This window comes from Mustela lutreola, chromosome 13 (genome assembly GCF_030435805.1).
Source record: "Mustela lutreola isolate mMusLut2 chromosome 13, mMusLut2.pri, whole genome shotgun sequence".
Taxonomy (NCBI): domain Eukaryota; kingdom Metazoa; phylum Chordata; class Mammalia; order Carnivora; family Mustelidae; genus Mustela; species Mustela lutreola.
Genome location: NC_081302.1, coordinates 5,367,048 through 5,385,067, shown reverse-complemented (window position 1 = coordinate 5,385,067; position 18,020 = coordinate 5,367,048). Strand labels below are relative to the sequence as shown.

General features: G+C 44.9%; 1 long non-coding RNA gene across 1 annotated transcript; it reads left to right on the top strand.

Moving 5' to 3' along the window:
• The first annotated feature begins 8,576 nt into the window (after window positions 1-8,576).
• On the top strand, window positions 8,577-11,838 carry LOC131813770 (uncharacterized). The gene is made up of 3 exons (XR_009346961.1): window positions 8,577-8,680; window positions 9,339-9,409; window positions 10,147-11,838. It is a non-coding gene; the product is annotated as an uncharacterized LOC131813770 (long non-coding RNA).
• The last annotated feature ends 6,182 nt before the right edge of the window (window positions 11,839-18,020 follow it).

Sequence of the window (18,020 nt, the reverse complement as noted above, 5' to 3'; positions counted from 1 at the left end):
TGGAGGTAACGAACACATCAGTCCAACTCTGAATAGAGCAGATTACCCTTTGCAGTCTGGGTGGGCATCCTTAGTTGTCACGGAGGACCTTGAGAGCAAAGACTGAGGTTTTCTAAAGAAGAAAACAATGTTCTCGGGACTGCAACCCAGAAGACCCACCTGAATGCCTAGCCTGTTGCCAGTGGAATTTGGACTCAAGGCGACAACATTTCCTCTTCCCTGCATTTCTAGCCTGACGACCCGATTCACAGGTTTTGGACTGGCCAGCGGCCCTAATCATGTGGGCCAGTTCCTAAAAATCTATCCCTTTGTCATAATCTACCGATTTCTGGAAAAATCTGACGGATAGACTTCTATCCGTCTGAAAGCTGGGCTTCTGAGTGAGCAGCGTGCTGTTGGCTCCGTCTGAGGCAAGGGTGTTCAGACAGACCGCGCACCACATCGCGGTCAGGGTGGCCTTGACCGTGGAGTCCTGAAGGTCGGCAGCTGCGAATGCTCTTGGGGCAGCTGCCTCGGGAGGGAAATTGCTGTCCCTCCACAAAGGCTTCAGGGGAACAAATAGGACTTCCAAGCAAGGACATCAGTCTCCGCAAAGGGCATTTTCAGGGGAAGCTGCTCTGCATGCTTGGGTAATTGAAAAACAAAATCCAGAGGAAGATATTTTGTGGGATGTCTTTTTTAGAAGGACAAAAAAAAAAAAAAAAAAAAAAGTACCCTTCTTATCCGTAGTAAAACATCAACACCTTCTTGAATACGAAGGAATTTAGATTCTGAAGTAAATGCTTTAATGAGGGACAGATAATAAGTGTGAATTGAAACTAATTGGTGTTTCAGATCACTGAGCTGGTTGAAAAACCAGTTGCGATGAGGTCTGTATACGTTAACAGTAGTTTTTAAATGCCTAATTAAACATCGTTCTGTCCCTACTGAGAATTAAAAAAAAAAAAATAAAACATTGTCTTCCTTTGCATTATCTGCTTAACCAAGTGATTAAAGTGGATGATCTGGACAGATTTAATCTGCCCGTGGTGAAAGCGCTTTCCTTCCCAGAGGGGGCTGCCATCAGTAGCCCTCGACAGTGACACCTCGGATCCGTAGAGATGGGCACCAGGTCTTGTGGGGCCCCGGGCAAAACCGGCTGATGTGAGAAAAAGCCACGAGCCTCGAGCTCGTGTCGAACAACAAAAAATAATAATAAAGAGGCAAGGTGAGTGGTGGCTGGATTGTGGTTGAATTTTTTTCTATCCTGTGACAAAATAATTAAAAGAGTATCAGTAAAAGTTTTTTTTTTGTTTGTTTGTTTTTGTTTTTGTTTTTTTTTAATTATGCTGCCTGGCGGCGCCTGGATGGCTCAGTGAGTTAAAGTCTCTGCTTTCAGCTCAGGTCATGGTCCCAGGGTCCTGGGATCGAGCCCCGTGTCGGGCTCTCTGCTTGGTAAGGAGCCTGCTTCCCTTCCTCTCTCTCTGCCTGCCTCTCTGCCTACTTGGGATCTCTGTCAAATAAATAAATAAAATTAAAAAAAAAAAAATCATGCTGCCTGGACCTGAAGCACCGGGGGCCGAAGTGTTTGCCGTGAATGACACGTGGGAGAGATCAGGGTCTCCTACTTGTGAGTATGTTTCGCTGTTGGCCGAGGGGAGCGGAGCGCAGTGGGGCAGATGGAGTCCGGGAGAGCGTGGGGCTTCTTCCCAGCCCTCCGCCTGCAGGGAAGCTGTCGGGGTCTGGGGGGTGAGGAGCTGTTCTAGAAATGGAGTGACTTCTTAAGGAGTGAGCTCAGGAGGTGTTGTCCACAGGGGGAAGAGGGCCGAGGGGCACATCTGCTGCTCTTTTCACCCTCCTCCTTCTCCCCTGGCCCCTCCTGCTCCCCGTCTCAGGGCTCCTCCCTCCTCCCTCCTCCCACCGCAGTTTAACGCCTTGGGGTGAGGCAAGCGGCTCCTATACGGGTTTACACCAATAGTTCAACAACAGAAATGTCATTTCTATAATTAACTTCCTAAATGCTTGCAGGCTAGTGGATCTAACTGCTTGAGTCTAAGGTAAAGGAACGATGTTGTTGTTCTGCCCTTCCAGAAACAAACCACAAGCTAAAAAATAACTGAAAACAACTCCACCAATATTAAGGAAACAAAGAGAATAATTCAGATTATTTGTATACCTGGAAAAAACTCTCAGGTTCCTCATGCAGTGCTCTATGTGATGCAGAAACATCTTCTGAGGCCGCATGTGAAGCAGTTACTTCTCTAGTGGAGGAGGAAAGGCAGCACCGGCTGCAGAGCAGGAACCCCCTGGAAGGAACATGGATACGGGAGAGAAACAGAAGGAGAACGTAATCCGTTGGGTGAAATAGTCCATTTCAGTCGTGTCCCATCCTGCTCCCTGAAAACCCGAAACAGAGGTGACAAGTGAGGGCAGAGGATTGAGATACAATATTTAGATCTTAAGTCTCTATGTTTACTAGATTTGTGTTTTTCATCTTCTGTGATCTGGCTCTTTTTTTGCATATTTAACTCCTGTAGTTCTGATCACTCTTTAGAGATGCGGATTTCTAGGGGCCCCTGGTGGCTCAGTCAGTTGAGTGTCCGACTCTTGGTTTTGGCTCAGGTGATGATCTCAGGGTTGGGAGATGGAACCTCACTTGGGCTTGGGATTCTCTCTGCTTCCCTGCCTGCTCACTCTCTCTCTCTCTCGAATAAATAAATATTTTAAAAAATGAATTTGATTATTCATTTGGATTATTCATTCAATTATTATTATTACTTTGGCCATTTCTACCTTTCTTGATCGTGGCCAGGTCAACCCACCCTGGCCAGCAGCTTGAAGCTGAGGGGCCCACCTCTTTGGGCATCGAGTGTTGTGGGTTCTGTGCAAAGGGTTAAATCCTTGTATTTTAAGTCTGTATTGCTTGATTCAGATCCCCAAAACACTGCTGGAACAGATTCCCAGAGCTGACAATTCGATTGAATTAGTTCTGAAACTTTATTTCCATTTCCTCCAAACCCTAGACTGTACTGCAAGTCCCCGGAGAAGGAGCCAGAGAGAGGCCCGGTGGAGGTCGGATCTTCCCGTTTCCCACATCCAGGAGAGCTGGACCTGGCCTTACTGGAGGGGCCAGTGTGGGTGTGAGAAGGAAAAAGAAGCAGGGATCCTGGTACACAGTGTGTCCTAGACATGGGCGGTTCTCCCCCTTCAAATATTGCTTTCCAGAAACCCCAGATTGTAGGGACTCTAATCTTACTTTCCCGGACCACAGGCTCCTCCACCCTGGTCAGACCTCACTGCCGTTCTCCTGAAGTATATAACAGTCTAGAGAGACGGCTATCTCCCTAAACAGCTTTAACACTTGTAGACAGAAAAGAACAAGGTTTCACTGACAAGAGCTTCAATGAACTCAAGAGGCCACCAGGTCAGCTCAACTAGGTTGGTAGTGAAATACCATGAGAGGTGTTGATTTCATCCCTCTGTTTTACACACCGAGTGAAGGGCACGGAGGGTTTCAGTGTTTCCTAATCAGTCAGGGAAACGGATCCCGTGATGTCCCAGCTCACTTGTGCTCATCCGAAAAGGATTCCTGCTTTCAGGAACACTGCTCTTTACGTCTGCCTCTGACTTTCTTCCGTCAGCCTGCCCTCAACGCTCCCCGCTTCTAATGTCCTCTCGTGGTGGACTCCTCCTTCCTGCTCAGTGTTGTAAATGCTTGGGTGATTTCCCTGCCCATGTCATCCAAGCCCTGTGGGGTCTTTCTCCCCCCGGATGAAGAATGGGACTTGTTTTGTAAGTCATCAAAATGACACACGTATTTGAAGCAAGTATGTTGTAACCTGACTCCAAGATTATGACTGCCCAGCGGGAGGCATGAGTGAAGTGTCAAAGGGTCATGTTAAGTAAAAGCCTCATAACTCCTTTAACTTCTTCATAATAAATTCTTTCCCCCGGAACAGGTAGATAATGAAGCAGAGATGGAAGAATTCCAAATTACAAAGAAATCGTAAAGATCTCTTCTTGCATATTTGGTTTATAATATTTGAACAATTCAGATACGAGATAGTACCTAGAGTTCATGATTTTCATTATAAATTTTGAGGCATGTTAAATCCCTAAACATGAAGTCATAAATCTCTAAACACGAAAGATTTGCTATTCAAACTTATAAATGATCACTTTTGACATATTTATCCAAGAAAGAAAAACCTAAAATATATAGTAACTGTACTTAGAAGTTCACTATTATAGAAAAATCTCTCATCTTTCTAAGGATGTTAGAGATAAAGGACCAAGATGGTATTTTAAGCCATAATGTAAAATAAGCTGTACCCCCTCTATGATTGTCAATGTTTTATCCTGCTGGCTTTAATAATGCAAAGCAGATTTCACGATAATAAAGTCCATATGAAGACCCTTTTAAAAAATGAAAAAATCAGGACAAATCAATTCAGTCTACTCACCCTTTTACATATACTATAGCACTTAGGCTGGTTAAAAATGGAACAGTAGGGTAGACGTTCTCATAAAACGGAAAATAATTTCCATCCATTGCTGGTTGTTCCTTTGCAAATAATTTAGAATGATAGGATTTCAATATCAGCAAATAAAAATGATAAGAATTAGAGTCGGTACCATGAGTCTATGTAAAAACTATTCTTATGTTGGGGTCTTTCAACTCCCCTGGGGAAAGCTGAGATTCACAAATGAACCGTCACACACAAGAGTAACAGAGCAGGCTACTTGATCCCCAGTTGTGTTCAAGGAAACCATCATGCAAGCTTTGGGCAGGCATAAATGGAGCTGATACTACTGAAAACATTCATCGGGCCTTGGCACTCACCAACCCAAGGCACTAAGCTGCTTTTCTCCCCTTCTATAGCTTGTTTGCTTCTGCCCTTCTTCCTCAAGGCTGAAAACCGGAACATTTCTATCTGTCTAAGGTTGACCTCTAGCTCCCCATGCAGTGAGGGCGCCTTCTGTGTCCCTTGGGAGAGCTTTAAAATTTCTGTAATTGTTTTTTATGCCTTATTCGTTATTTCATGATCTGAGTAACTTTTGTGAATGCAATTTTCCTTCCGTATGTTTTCTAGTTGGTTTATTCCTGGGAAATGACAGATTTTTATATGTTCGTGTTGTCCTGTGTGCTGGTTTCCTTCTCCTTTGTGGCCGAGTGCACCAGTTTGATGAGAAAGGTGGGTTTAAACTCATTGGTAAGCCTGACTTTTAGCTTTGCGGTTGAGCACACATTCTCCTCCTCATCGTCTCTGACCTTGGGCTCAGACCAAGCTTCTCCAACAGGGGATGCTTGTTCGGAAGGAACATCACGGGCGTAGCCAGACTGACAGTCCTCTCCGCTCATCTCACCAGCGTCGACCCATCGCATGTGGCACATGAACGATGTGTTTTCTGTTCTTCCTTTCTCCCTCCTCACCTGCCAAGCTATAGTGTCTATATATGGCGTTCCTAGTCATGCCACTCTGTGCCCACGTGTTGGGGAAATTATATAGAAGTCCCCAGTGACCTTCTTAAATTGGTCCCAATGGTTTGATACATTCCTAATCGTATTGTGAGTTTGAATCCTTGTCATTTCCTTACACCAACAGAGATTAGTTGTGGCAGAGAAATAATGGTGCCCAGAGATGGTCAGCACCCTCCCTCCTGGAACCTGGGAGTGCTTTGCCATATGGTAAAAGGGACTTTGCAGATGTGATTACAGATATGGAACTTGACATAGGGAGATGATCTTGGATTATCTGTGTGGGCCCAGTGAGTCACACAAATCCTTGAAAGGGCAGACCCTTTCTGGCTGTAATCAGAGACAGATGTGTCGATGGGAGCGAAGTCAGAGACATGCATTGTTTCTGGCTTTGAGGACAGGGGAAGGGAGCAAGGACCAAGGGAGGCAGGGTGTCCCCAGACTGGAAACGAGCCCCCAGGAGAAATGCAGGCCCGCTGACACAATGGTTCTAGTTTAGTGAGATCGAATCGTACTTTGACTTCCGGGAATGTAAAAATCACACATTTGTGTGGTAGCAAGCCCTCAGTTTGTGGCAATTTGTAATGTCAGGGATAGAAAATACACTGATCTACTAGCCAGCTCAGGCCAGCATAACAACAGAACAGACTGAACAGCTTACGTATAGACATTTATGTTCTCGTAGTTCTGGAGGCCGGAAGCCCAGGGTCCAGGGCTGGCAGAGTGGTGTCTGCTGAGAGCCCCCTGCCTGGCTTGCAGCCTTCACACTGTGTTTTCCGCATGGCGGAGAGAGAGAAACCAAGCTCTCTGGCATGTCTTCTCAGGGCAACAATGATGGTCTCAGATCAGGGCCCCACTCTTATGACCTCATTAGCCTTGATAACCTTCGAAAGGGTTAAGGTTAATGGAGTTAAGGCTTCAACACAGGAGTTTCGGAGGAACACAGTTCTGTCCACAACAATTGATTTTATAATTTTCATTATTTCTGTCTTCACTTCCGTGTAGTGCTTAAGGGCATGGAGGTAAGAGTATTTAGTATTTGTAATATCTCTCTTTAAAATATCCCTCCTTCAGGAGCACCCGGCTGGCTCTGTCACTGGAGCATGAGACTCTTGGTCTCGGGGTGGTGAGTTTGGGCCCCACATTGTGTGTAGAGATTAAAAATAAACTCTTTGAAAAAATAAAATAAAATATTCCTCTTTTTAAAAATGTTTATCTTTTACCTTTTTTGTGCTATTTATTTATTTTTAAGATTTTATTTCTTTATTTGATCGAGAGAGACACAGGAAGAGAAGGAACACAAGCAGGGGGTGACGGGAGAGGAAGAAGCAGGCTCCCCGCTGAGCAGGGAGCCCGACGTGGGACTCGATCCCAGGACCCTGGGACCATGACCTGAGTTGAAGGCAGATGCCTAACGACTGAGCCACCCAGACACCTTATGATTTCTATTTTAAAATTATTTCAGGCTTGCAGAAACTTTACAGAAACAATGCAAAGAGTTCCCCTACTCTCTACCCACTTCTCTAGCGTCCTCTACGGCAACACTACCCTACCAGACTCCGGGAACAGGGCAGGATAAAATACCATTAGGTAAATCACAGACCATTGTAGGATTGCACCAGTTTTCCAAGCAAGGCCTGTTTTCGGCTCCAATCCAGGATTCCATATTGAATATAGTGACCCATTGATTCTTTGTAAACTATTTCTCAGTTCCTTGTCCTTCATGTCCCAGGCACTTTGGAGGAGTACTGGTCAGTTTTTTATATTTTAGAGATTTTATTTATTTATAAATAGCGTGGTGAGCGGTGGAGGGAAAGGGACAGAGAAACTCAAGCAGACTCCGCACCCACCTTGGAGACGGATGTGGGGCTCTATCTCATGACCCGGAGATCACAGCCTGAGCTGAAATGGAGAGTCAGATGCTCCACCGACTGGGCCACCCAGGCGCCCCTACTGGTCAGTTATTTTGTTGAATGTCTTCATGAAGTGTGGGTTTGTTGTTCCTTTTGTTCCTGTCTGTGCCATTTTCTGATTGGAATTCCAGTTCCAGGCCTGTCTGGAGATGGGGCTAGCCACAGGAAGCCTGATGTTCCCTTGGCTTTGAGGGGGCATTTTATGTCTCTGAAGACTTCCAGATGGAGTGACACCAAGTTCAGTAGACTTTTGCTTTTCACAGGTAGGATTCTCACGTGAGGATCCTTGGCAACCCTACTGTTCTTTCCAAAAGTCTCTTAAGCAAATTCAAAACAGCTGGAAACAACTGCATGCCGAAGAGGAAGAGAAATCGTTTCAGTGAGTCAACCAAACCTGGGTCTGATTAGCGCATGCATGCCTCGTGGAGACAGTGAGCTGGGAGTTGGGGTACAATAATAATAGCTAATAATAGCAAACATTGTTTAGTAATTACTGTGTGCCAGGCTTGTGCTAAATGCTGCACAAATGATCTAATTATCCCTCACAACCACCCCTTGAGGTAGATAGGAAATTGCAGGACTGGGCAGTTAAATAATTTGCTTATGATCATGCAGTTTGGAGGGCATCACTGTCTGCAACAGAGATATTCTGTTGATGAAGGAACAGAAGCAAACAGTACTATCTCGGCCAGGTTAGAGGAGGGTAGATTGGACGGTGGAGTTAGGGGACATGGGAAGAAGCCCAGAGGAAGTCAAGTTCTCTCGGAGCTGAAATGGTCCACAGCTATTATTCAGGTCAACAAACTTCCCCGTTGAGCTATCTCTGCGTTATTCTTCTGTCGGATCAATAACTGTCTTTCCTTACTTCTTTACCAGGCGGCTCATTCTATTTTTGGACAACCGTGACTGTGGAGGTCTTTATCCTTCTCCTCTGCTGAAACCTGCTTGGTCCTGGTTAAGCTGTCTGAAGTTAACAAGATGTATATAATGTCACTTTCACTTGGCAAGCCTTTGGACATTTGAAGATAAAAATAATGTTCTGCTTTCCTCTTTTTGTTCTGATTTGCATGTTCTTCATGTAATATGACTAACAGTGGTCTCACCACTCACGTCTCTCTCATTTGGTTAGAAGTAGGCAAATCGTAGAAGACAATTCAAATTTGAATTTGACATGAAAAGCAAATGAAAGCCATCGTCTAACTAAGGGGACTTAGATGTCAGGAAAAGGGAACTGAGTAGCCATTCGAGGGTGAGAACCAAAGCCACGGGATCCTCTTGTGTGTGCAGTGACGGTCTGGAAGAGCTCAGGGTAATGCCACTTCAATAATTATTCCTTTCAAGGTTTCCCTTAGAAGAACATGTAACGTAGATTTCCTGAGGACATAATCTGGAGCACATCTGCATTTATAGACTGGATTCTGCCTGGCACTTAAGATGTTTTCCCATTTAGGAGACGTGATTGGCAAATGAGACTTTTTATCTTTTGATCCCATCAGCGGGTACCCTGCAGCAGGAGTTGGATGATGGATTTCTCTTGGAACACACGATCGTTCTGAAACTTTACGGCTCTTTCCGTCCCTTCTTTCTTTACTTGTAACTAAGCCTTGAAAGAGAACTTAACCTGCTAGATATACACTGCATTTGGTCTTTACCCAGCAAACACGGTCATTGCAGATGCCTGAACTATAGCTTCTCCTTGAAATGAAATTAAATGTAGAGTCATTGAAAGAAGAAAGCAGCTCCTACAGTGTATTTGAAAACCTTGGTGTTCGCTATACTACTTCAAAATAGTGTCTTTTAGCAGGCAAAACAAGACAAGGCAAAGTCTTTTCTTTTTTTTTGTTGTTGCCTAATGATAATTAAATAATCAGTAAACTTAAGTGTTAAATACTATTGAGATTCTGGGTCAGCTAGAAATCAAACCGAGTCACACACGATTCTCTTCTAAACTTGAATTCTCTTTGCAGCTATTCTGCAAGATGTCCTAAAACGCTGACAATGTGTGACCGTCCCATTTCTCAAGGGCATTCCCTGGAAGGTGAGGCAAGTGATTTGAAACGTCTTGGAGATTTCAGGAGTCCGTGCACGAAAGAATCAGAGCAGTTAGATCCTTCAGTCTCCTTAAAATTTGTTATTTAACAGAAATAGGAATTGATTAAATAACTTCAAGTCTAATAGCCAACAGTTTATTCCATTTATGTTTGGAAATGCAGACATATCTGTATTTACTAAATGGAATTTTCTCTTTTTACTGGCAGAAATTCTTCAATTTCTTCCCCATGAAATGTGTAGATGTCAAAATTTTATTGGTATACAGTTAAAATGAAGAGCTCATCTTAGTAATAATATGGTACAGAAAAATGAGCTTTGGATGCTATATGAATGCTTTGAAAGATTTATGAAAAAGACATGCTCGAGACTTCATTTCTCTGGTGTATTTTTAGCAAGATCAGGTGTCATGGCGTTTAAATGAAAAATTTGCTCCGTGTAATTACTCATTGATCAAAGAAACGACTTTGGTTTGGGGGTGAAAATAGCAAATTCAGTTAAAATGTTCTGCTACAATACTTTTGAAATCATTTTGCAAGGTGTTCGCTAAGGCATAGGACCGTGATTCTTGGATACTACGACTTATCAGTGTATCGTCTGAGTAATTCAGTTCCATGAGCTTGAAGAAAGTCTGTAACCCTCCCAGAATTGAATTTTCTCCTCTGCTTTTGTGCTGTGTCACCAGTTTTCTGTTGTAAACAGTAAGAGCATAATTGTCTTCCACAGGGACCACAGAGTCTGGGGCCAGCTCCGCCTGGGGTCATGCAGCCACATCAGCATGAACTTGAGCATTATCTGACCTCAAGTGATGCCCAGTAGCTGATTGGGTTGTGGAAGAAAAATATTGGAATAGGTAACTTCAGTTTTTACTTAAAAATGAAGGAAATATTAAATATACTAAATGGACTGATAGCTTCCCTTGCTTGCACGAGATGGTGCTTCTCACGCAGAGCCCTAATGTGTGGTGAAGGCGCAGCGGGCTCTTTCTTATTTCCCCTTGCCTGTACGACTCATAGGGGAGAGTGAATAGCTTGCTTGTTTCTGACTTGAAATCAATTCTGCTTCCTGCTCAACTGAAATTCGGGGCAACGGAGTTGGGCTGTCTGGTAGATGCCCATTATTTACTTGTCAAGTAACATCACAAGGCATTGATAGATAAAAGAGGAAGCATTGTCTTTGTGTGAAAAGAAGCCAACTTCTGATATTTAAAAACACTATAAAACTTGACTCTTTTTCTTGTTTTTTTTTTTTTTTTTTTTTTTTTTTTTTTAGAGAAGAACATTGTCAAACTCAAGAAAATACATTCCTTTAGCTTTACAAGAGGCTAATTCTGTTGTGCTGTTAACCAAATTTGCCAATTTTTTTTGTTTCATTTTTAAATTGGCCTCTGACTAGGTTTCTCTGTCCTTCTTAGTCATTGTCCCTCTGTCTGTCTTTTCATTCTGCTTCTCCCTTCTTATCAGTCTAGTCTCGGGGCAGTCAATGTTAGACTCTTGGTAGATGTGCGTACTTTACGTGAATGGGTATGTGCTATTTTTGCTTGAGCAGCATTTTCCCCCTTTCTTCTGGGAATAGCTCCTCTGTAACTTTGGAAGGCCCCTCCTGTTACCAGTAGGGCTGTCAATCACACATCCCCCAAACCTCGATCAGTGTCCTGGTGGTGGGGCTGGGCTCAGACCAGGACTTGGTGGAACACAACCAGAGACGGGAGCCCTCTATCTGCTGGTATCTCTCTGGCTGTTAGGACCAGGGAGACTCGGAGCATTCCATAGCCAGCTTTGTACTACACGAGGGAGGCTTGCCCAGTCACAAAATCAAGGAATGTCCAGGTAAGGGGAGCAGAGGGTGACTCCATGTGGGAGTCTCTGTCCGTCTCCGCTGGACACTAGCTACACCGCAGGATTCTCCGTGCCTCCAGTAATTCGATTTCCTAGTTTTGCTTAGACTAGCTGGTGACGGTGTGTCTTACGTGCTGCTCCATTGTGTCTGGGTAAGATGGCATCGCAGAGACAAAACCGTATGATCTCATCAGTGCGGCTACAAGAATGACAATTTCATTGTGTTCAAATAACAGCCGTCATGTGGTCAGAGACTCTAAAATCTCATCCCCTCTCATTGCTTTGGTCTTCTGAGCACTTGGAGCCTCAGTTTTCTTGAAAAGAGAGGGAGAAGCATCTACCTGACCTTCTCACACAGAGACTCTGGAAGCCAATAAAGCATAAGAGAACATTTACAAACTGTCGGCCTCTATAAAAATGTAACCTGTTGGGACATACTGGGCGTCTCAGTGGGTTGTGCGTTTGCTCAGGTCATGATCCCAGGGTCCTGGAATCGAATCCCACATCAGGCTCCTTGCTCAGCGGGGAGCCTGTTTCTCCCTCTCCCTTTGCCTGCTGCTCCCCCTGCTTATGCTCTCTTTCTCTGTCAAATAAATAAAATATTTTTTAAAAATGTTACCTGAAAAAAAAAATGTTACCTGTTATTACTGGTGGGAGTGTCCAATTCCCCAGGCTGTGTTATAGTTTATGAGGACAATCTTTCCTGTGGTGCTTAGGCAGATTTCTGGAGTTGCTGGTACATGTAAGGCTGTGAAGGTGACACGGTTTGTTCCAGGTCATTATAAAGCCCTGACTCATAGAAAATAATCTCCTCCCCATTTAGGTGCCTCTCAAGGCTCACGGGTACCTCCCTGGCTCCCTGTGGAGCTGGTAACCGCTGATCAGCATAAGGTTTCCTAACTTTGGGATGGTTTCCAGTTTGTGGAAAAAAACTAGGGAAGGACCCTGTTAATGAGGGTATTCTCAGGAGTCGGGGAGACACTGTTGGGGTTAAGAAGAAGCTATGAGGAATTTGAGAGGCAGGGCGGGGGGTCGTGGGGGAAGGTAGGGAAAAATGGAGCAAGATGGGGCTGGAGAGGGAGACAAACCATAAGAGACTCTTATCTCAGGAAACAAAGTGGGGGTTGCTGCAGGGGAGAGGGTGGAGGAAGGGGTGGCTGGGTGACGGACACTGGGGAGGCTATGAGCTATGATGAGTGCTGTGAAGTGTATGAGACTGACGGTTCACAGACTTGTACCCTTGAAGCAAGTAAGACAGTATATGGTAATTAAGAAGAAGGAGGAGGAGGAGGAGAAGAAACCACTACTGACTGCGTGCTTACTCTAGCTGGCCCTCAGCTAGGACCGCGGATCTCACAATAGCCTCAGAAGATGGGGGTTCTCCTACAACAGATGAGTTAACAAATACTAAGTATCTCTAACAAGATGGCAACAAGCTGCAGAGGCGAGCCCCCACCAGAGACCGCCCAGGCTCTTTGTGAAGCAAAGACCATCTCGTTCAGCTCGTTCTTCCCCTGGGGCAGGTCAACAAAGGCACCAGGTAGATGGCTGAGGGGGGCTGTGGTCGGTTCGAGTATTTCCGGTCCCATGGGGAAATCCACGTTCATGTCAGAGATCTCCACAACTCCGTAGAAATATTTAAAAGAGGGCAAAGTTTCTAAAAGCGTAATCACCATCTTTTAAAAAGGCCGTTTTGACACAACGTGTGTATGTATGTCCATACACACACACATACCCACTAAAGTGGAAGCACAGTAGGTCTACGTTTCCTCTCTATAGGACTACATGATACATAACCCAATAATTAGGATATAAAACACCCTGAAAAATAAAAATGGTAGAAAACATGGAAAACACTGCTTTAAAGAGACATAATGAGTCCCATTTGGGAGGGAGAAAAACAGACAATAAATCAGTTGAATAAATACAGACCAAAATCTGGATAGAATTATCTCAAATGAGTTAATAGCCTAATTCAAAATAATATTTTAGGCTTCCAGCCACAGGCTCACAGATTCACTAAGTCTGTCCTCAGCATCAGTTTTCTGAATCTGTTCTGTATTTATTTTAGTGGAAATGAGTGAAGAATTAAGACATAACTAAATTACTTTTCCATGATGCATATGTTACGGTGGTGCCCTAAAAACATAGTTTCCTCCAAGTTTAATTTATCAAGTGGAGTGTAAGATTAAAATAAAGATATTCCTTAGACATAATACAAATATACACATATGTACACAGATAGACATTCACTTCTCATGAAGCTCTCCCTCGTACTATGGACAGAGAACAAATTATGTCACCAAGAATGGGATTTGTTTTATAAAGTGATTTCTAAGATAAGTAGTTGTTGGAGGAGATTCCACTGGCATTCTCCCCTCCAAACTCAGACTCAGCAAACACAAAATCGGCTTTTCATTGTATAAATTAATTTTAGCGATATCCATAAACAGAGAAAGGACGTCAAGAAGGTAAGAACCTTAAAGTCTGTCATCTTCTGAAACTGCTCAAGAGTATAACATTTTAGATACACGTAAGGGGACTTATGCTCAGCCCTGAAAAGAAGGAAATTCTTTCTCCAAAAAAGAACAATCTCTAGACATTTGTTTAAGTTATCCAATATTAATGTCATAACTCTTCTATAAACACTGGCTTTCCTTCATATTAATTGGATAACCAAGCTGGAGAAGGTATCTGTAGGCTGCATAGCCAAGATTCGTATCCAAAATATATAAAGGACTCTTATGAACCAAGAGGAAAAAGCTTGAATACCTAATGGGAAAATCATGGCAAACGACATGAAAGAGGCACTGACGGAGGATTGGTCCCCCACAACAGCCTCCAGGGAGACGCAAGATAAAACAGTAGATTCCTACTTGTCTCATGAACTTGTGGGGGAACGGGAAGGTGTACACATCCCTGGCAGAATTGCGAGTTGCTATTGCCCCTTCAGAGAGAAACTGAACAACATGGAGGAAAATTGAAGGTGCCAGCCACTTCACCGCTGGGAGTCTCATTCTAGGGAAACTTCCACGCGGATGTTCAAGAAGGCGTGTAAAATGATGATCATTGCAGCCCTGCCCATAGCTGCAAAGAGAAGAAGCAACTACCCATCCTTGTCTGAGTGTGAGGAATAAAGAAACGAGGGCATAAGCCTAGAATGGGACAGCAGACCACTGACGTAGAACTAGATCCATGTGTAACGATGTGAATCATGTGGAAAAACATAATGGAATCTAGAAGAAGGCTGTGAAAGGAACTGACAGCATAAAAACATTTCTATAAAATTGACAACACAGAAGCAGCGGCAGATATAATTTGTATGTGCAATTCTTACACAGATAAGGCACCGAAACAACCATAATACACACCGCTATTAGATTAGACGCTACCTCTGCAGAGAGAGACGAGTAAGAGATGGAAGAAGCACATTGTTTAATTTAAAATATTTAACTTCATCTCTTCAAACTAAGAGATTGGAATCAAATGTTGAAGAAGGATTGCGTTTGTTTAATGTCTGTGGTAAGTCAGTAGGCATGTGCTACATTTTTTGGCACTTGCCCACAGGTGTGAACTATTTAGAATTAAATAATTAAAAGTGTAACTAATTGAATATGACTTCTCCTTGAGTGTACTAAAATCTAAAGCTTTGACTCTTTTCTTCAGCTTCCCCATTAAACTTATTTTCCCCAAAGTAAATTCTGAGCAAATCTTGGGGTGTGTCGGTGGCTCGGTTGTTAAGCCTCTGCCTTCGGCTCAGGTCATGTCACCATCCCAGTGTCCTGGGATCAAGCCCTGCATCAGGCTTCCCACGTGGCAGGAAGCCTGCTTCTCCCTCTCCCTCTGCTGCTCCCCCTGCTTGTGCTCCCTCTCTCGCTATGTCTTTATGTCAGATAAATGAATAAAATCTTAAAAAAAATTCTGGGCAAATCTCATTCTGATACAGTCATAGAAGAGAAGTCTTTGCCGCCGTTGAGTGCGTGCGTGAAGGTGTGGCTCATCCCTTCCGCCTCCCTTAGGAAGCTCCTGACCTCTCCATCACGCCCGGTGCGAAGGCAGTGACATGCCTGTGGGTCCTGGGTGGGAGACATCGGTCTGAGGAAGGTGCTTTGGGGGTATCAGGCGGGGGCACGTGTGAGGACACGTATAAGGGGACAGTACTTGACCTGCGGGTTCTGCACCATTTATGGGGCCAGGGAAGCTGCTGTGGGCACAGCACAGCCCCGTCTAGGTTGGAGTCATGAGGACGCCTCTTCATCTGTGGAGTCTGGTCCCAGATCTGCAAACAGCACTACGCTGGAATCCGGGAGCGTGGCCTCCATCCAAGTGGCCTGCAGGTGGAGTGCGCTCAGGGCGTGGAGAGAATGTCCCAGGTTGAGAGATGAGGGTGTTTACTGGGCGATAGAGCTGAGGTTGGTATAGGTATAGATAGAGTGCAGGTTTTGGAGCAAACACTGCCCACTGCCCCAACGGTGCTGCTAAACTCACCGCCTTCTCCTTGCTGCCAGGCTGGCATCAGGTGTGCCCAGCAGTGGCAGGGTGCCAGCTCGAAGAGGAGTTCTTTGTTCTGGTGGAGGTGGACTGGAGCAACTGACAATTCTTGTCAACAGCTCGAGGCAATGCCAGTCATTACCGAGCTAGAGGAAACACCTCTAAGTCGGGGTGCACGGTATATAAATGTATGAGGTTTCCAGAGGGTCTGGTACCGTCTTTGTTCTGATCTCCTAAGGCCAGAAGTCAGTATCCCACAACTAAAGGGGAGTCGGAAATAGGTGTGGAAAATGACCAACAGGTTGCGTTCTCCAAATACAGTTGGCATGTAAAACAAACAACAAGCCTGAGTTGGATGGCTTCGCATGTTTATGAAACAATAAAGAGAACGGAGTTCGGGAAATGATTCGGGCCATGTCACCCCTTCCACCTCCAAAAATGTAGTATATGTTTTCTTCGGCTTTTTCACAGTCAGACGTTAGCTCTGTGCCTGGTCCGGTATCCAGCATGTCGCAGAGCTGGGAAAACTATTCATGATATCCCCCTTCTAAGCCCGCGCCTTGGTGTCCTCTCTCCGCTGCGTATCAAGAGGGAAATAAGTATAGAAACTTCTCCTTTGAAGATTCTACTAGAGTCTGTTGCTGGTTAAATTTCCCTTGCAGAAATCAAACAGGGTTTCCTGTTGCATGTTTACCAAACCCTTTTTCTCCATAAAGTACAAAATACAGTGCTGCAATTTTCCCATTTGTTAATTTTTCCCATTGATCTCATGCCTTCCCTCTAAATATCTTCTTTCTTGTAGTCCACCTCGTTTAGCGGTAAACGCAGAGGATTATAGACATTCTTGTTAGATATAAAACATTCCAGGAAATTTAATTTCTTTAGTCATGGATTTTAGCTGTAATGATACTTTGCATTTGTATAACATCTCTGCTCTGAGAAATCCAACCCCCCTGATTCATTATCTGGAGACAAGCATTATTATCATAACTTTGCATCCTGTGTAACTGAGTCACCGGAAATGAACCAGAAATAAATCATACCTGGAGTGTAACTTGCAAAAGAACCTAACAACAAGGAGACATGATTGCATTGAGCCCTGGAAACCTTCACACTGGGTGGCAATTGGGCTGGCTTACAGTTCGGGGAGGACGAGGGTCTCAGTTGGATCTGGGGTGAAAGTAGAGCTCGGGAGGGGGCAGGGGGTGGGGGCACAGAGACAGTGAGGAATGCTTAGGGTTTTCCCTGATGCCTGGTAATGTTCCCTGAAAGCCTCTCCCTGACCTTCCACGGTGCCCCTCTGCCTGTCCAGGCAGCAGGAGGCCACACTTTCTGGGCCTGAGAGCCTTGCTGGGCGCTGGGCCAGGGCACAGCTCCTTCCCTGGGCTCTGCTCCCAAGTCCATGGCGACGGGCGTGGTCCTGACCTCAGCTGAGCTGCTCATGGCCCTTGGCACCCGACAGATCTCTGGTCCTGTCAACGCGCCCGGAATCTCCAGTGGTCTTAGCCTTCTCCCATAGGGATTTTTCTCTGATCAAACTAGTTTCCCCAAACAGACCTGACGTTTTGGAGAAAGAGGGGTGAAGAGGAAGCCATGATGTGAGGGGTCGTCCCTGTACGCCGCTCGTGCGGTTGAGGTCAGCCCTGAACTCGGTCTCCCCAGACACTCGTCTCCCCTGGAGAGTTGAGAGCAGAGAGGCTCTGCCGCAGTTTACTCCACTGAACTGGTCCAGAAACACTTGGGACCACGGGGATCCCTCCGGGAACGGGTAGGAGCGGCGACGCAGGGGGGTGTCCACCGATTCTCCTCCCACAACCTGGAAGGCACAGGCTCATCCCACCCCGCATGGGGCTCCGTATTCAGCCAGTTTCCAGCCGTTTCCATTTGTGTTGCGTATTTCAGTGGAGAGATCTAGGAATGAGTTCTCCAGCAAGCAGGGCGCACGGACCCGTTCTTGAAAGTGAGATAATCACCCCAAGCAGGGAGAGCGCTCTCTGCCCAGAAATTATATCATTGAGGGAGGGCACAAAAACACGGGCGTTATCTGCAACTCCTGAAACACTAGGTACTCAACTGAGCTCCTTCATTTAAAAAAAAAAAAAAAAAAAAAAAAAAGCCAACATGTAACCCAGTTGGCACAGTCACAAAGGGATTCTGCCACAATCCAGCCGTGGATTCGTGTCTCATGAATTTAGAGCAAGTTACTGGAATTTTGAGGGGCTTTCTTATTTGGCTTCCCCGCATTTTATTCAGTTCGCTGCTGTGTTGACC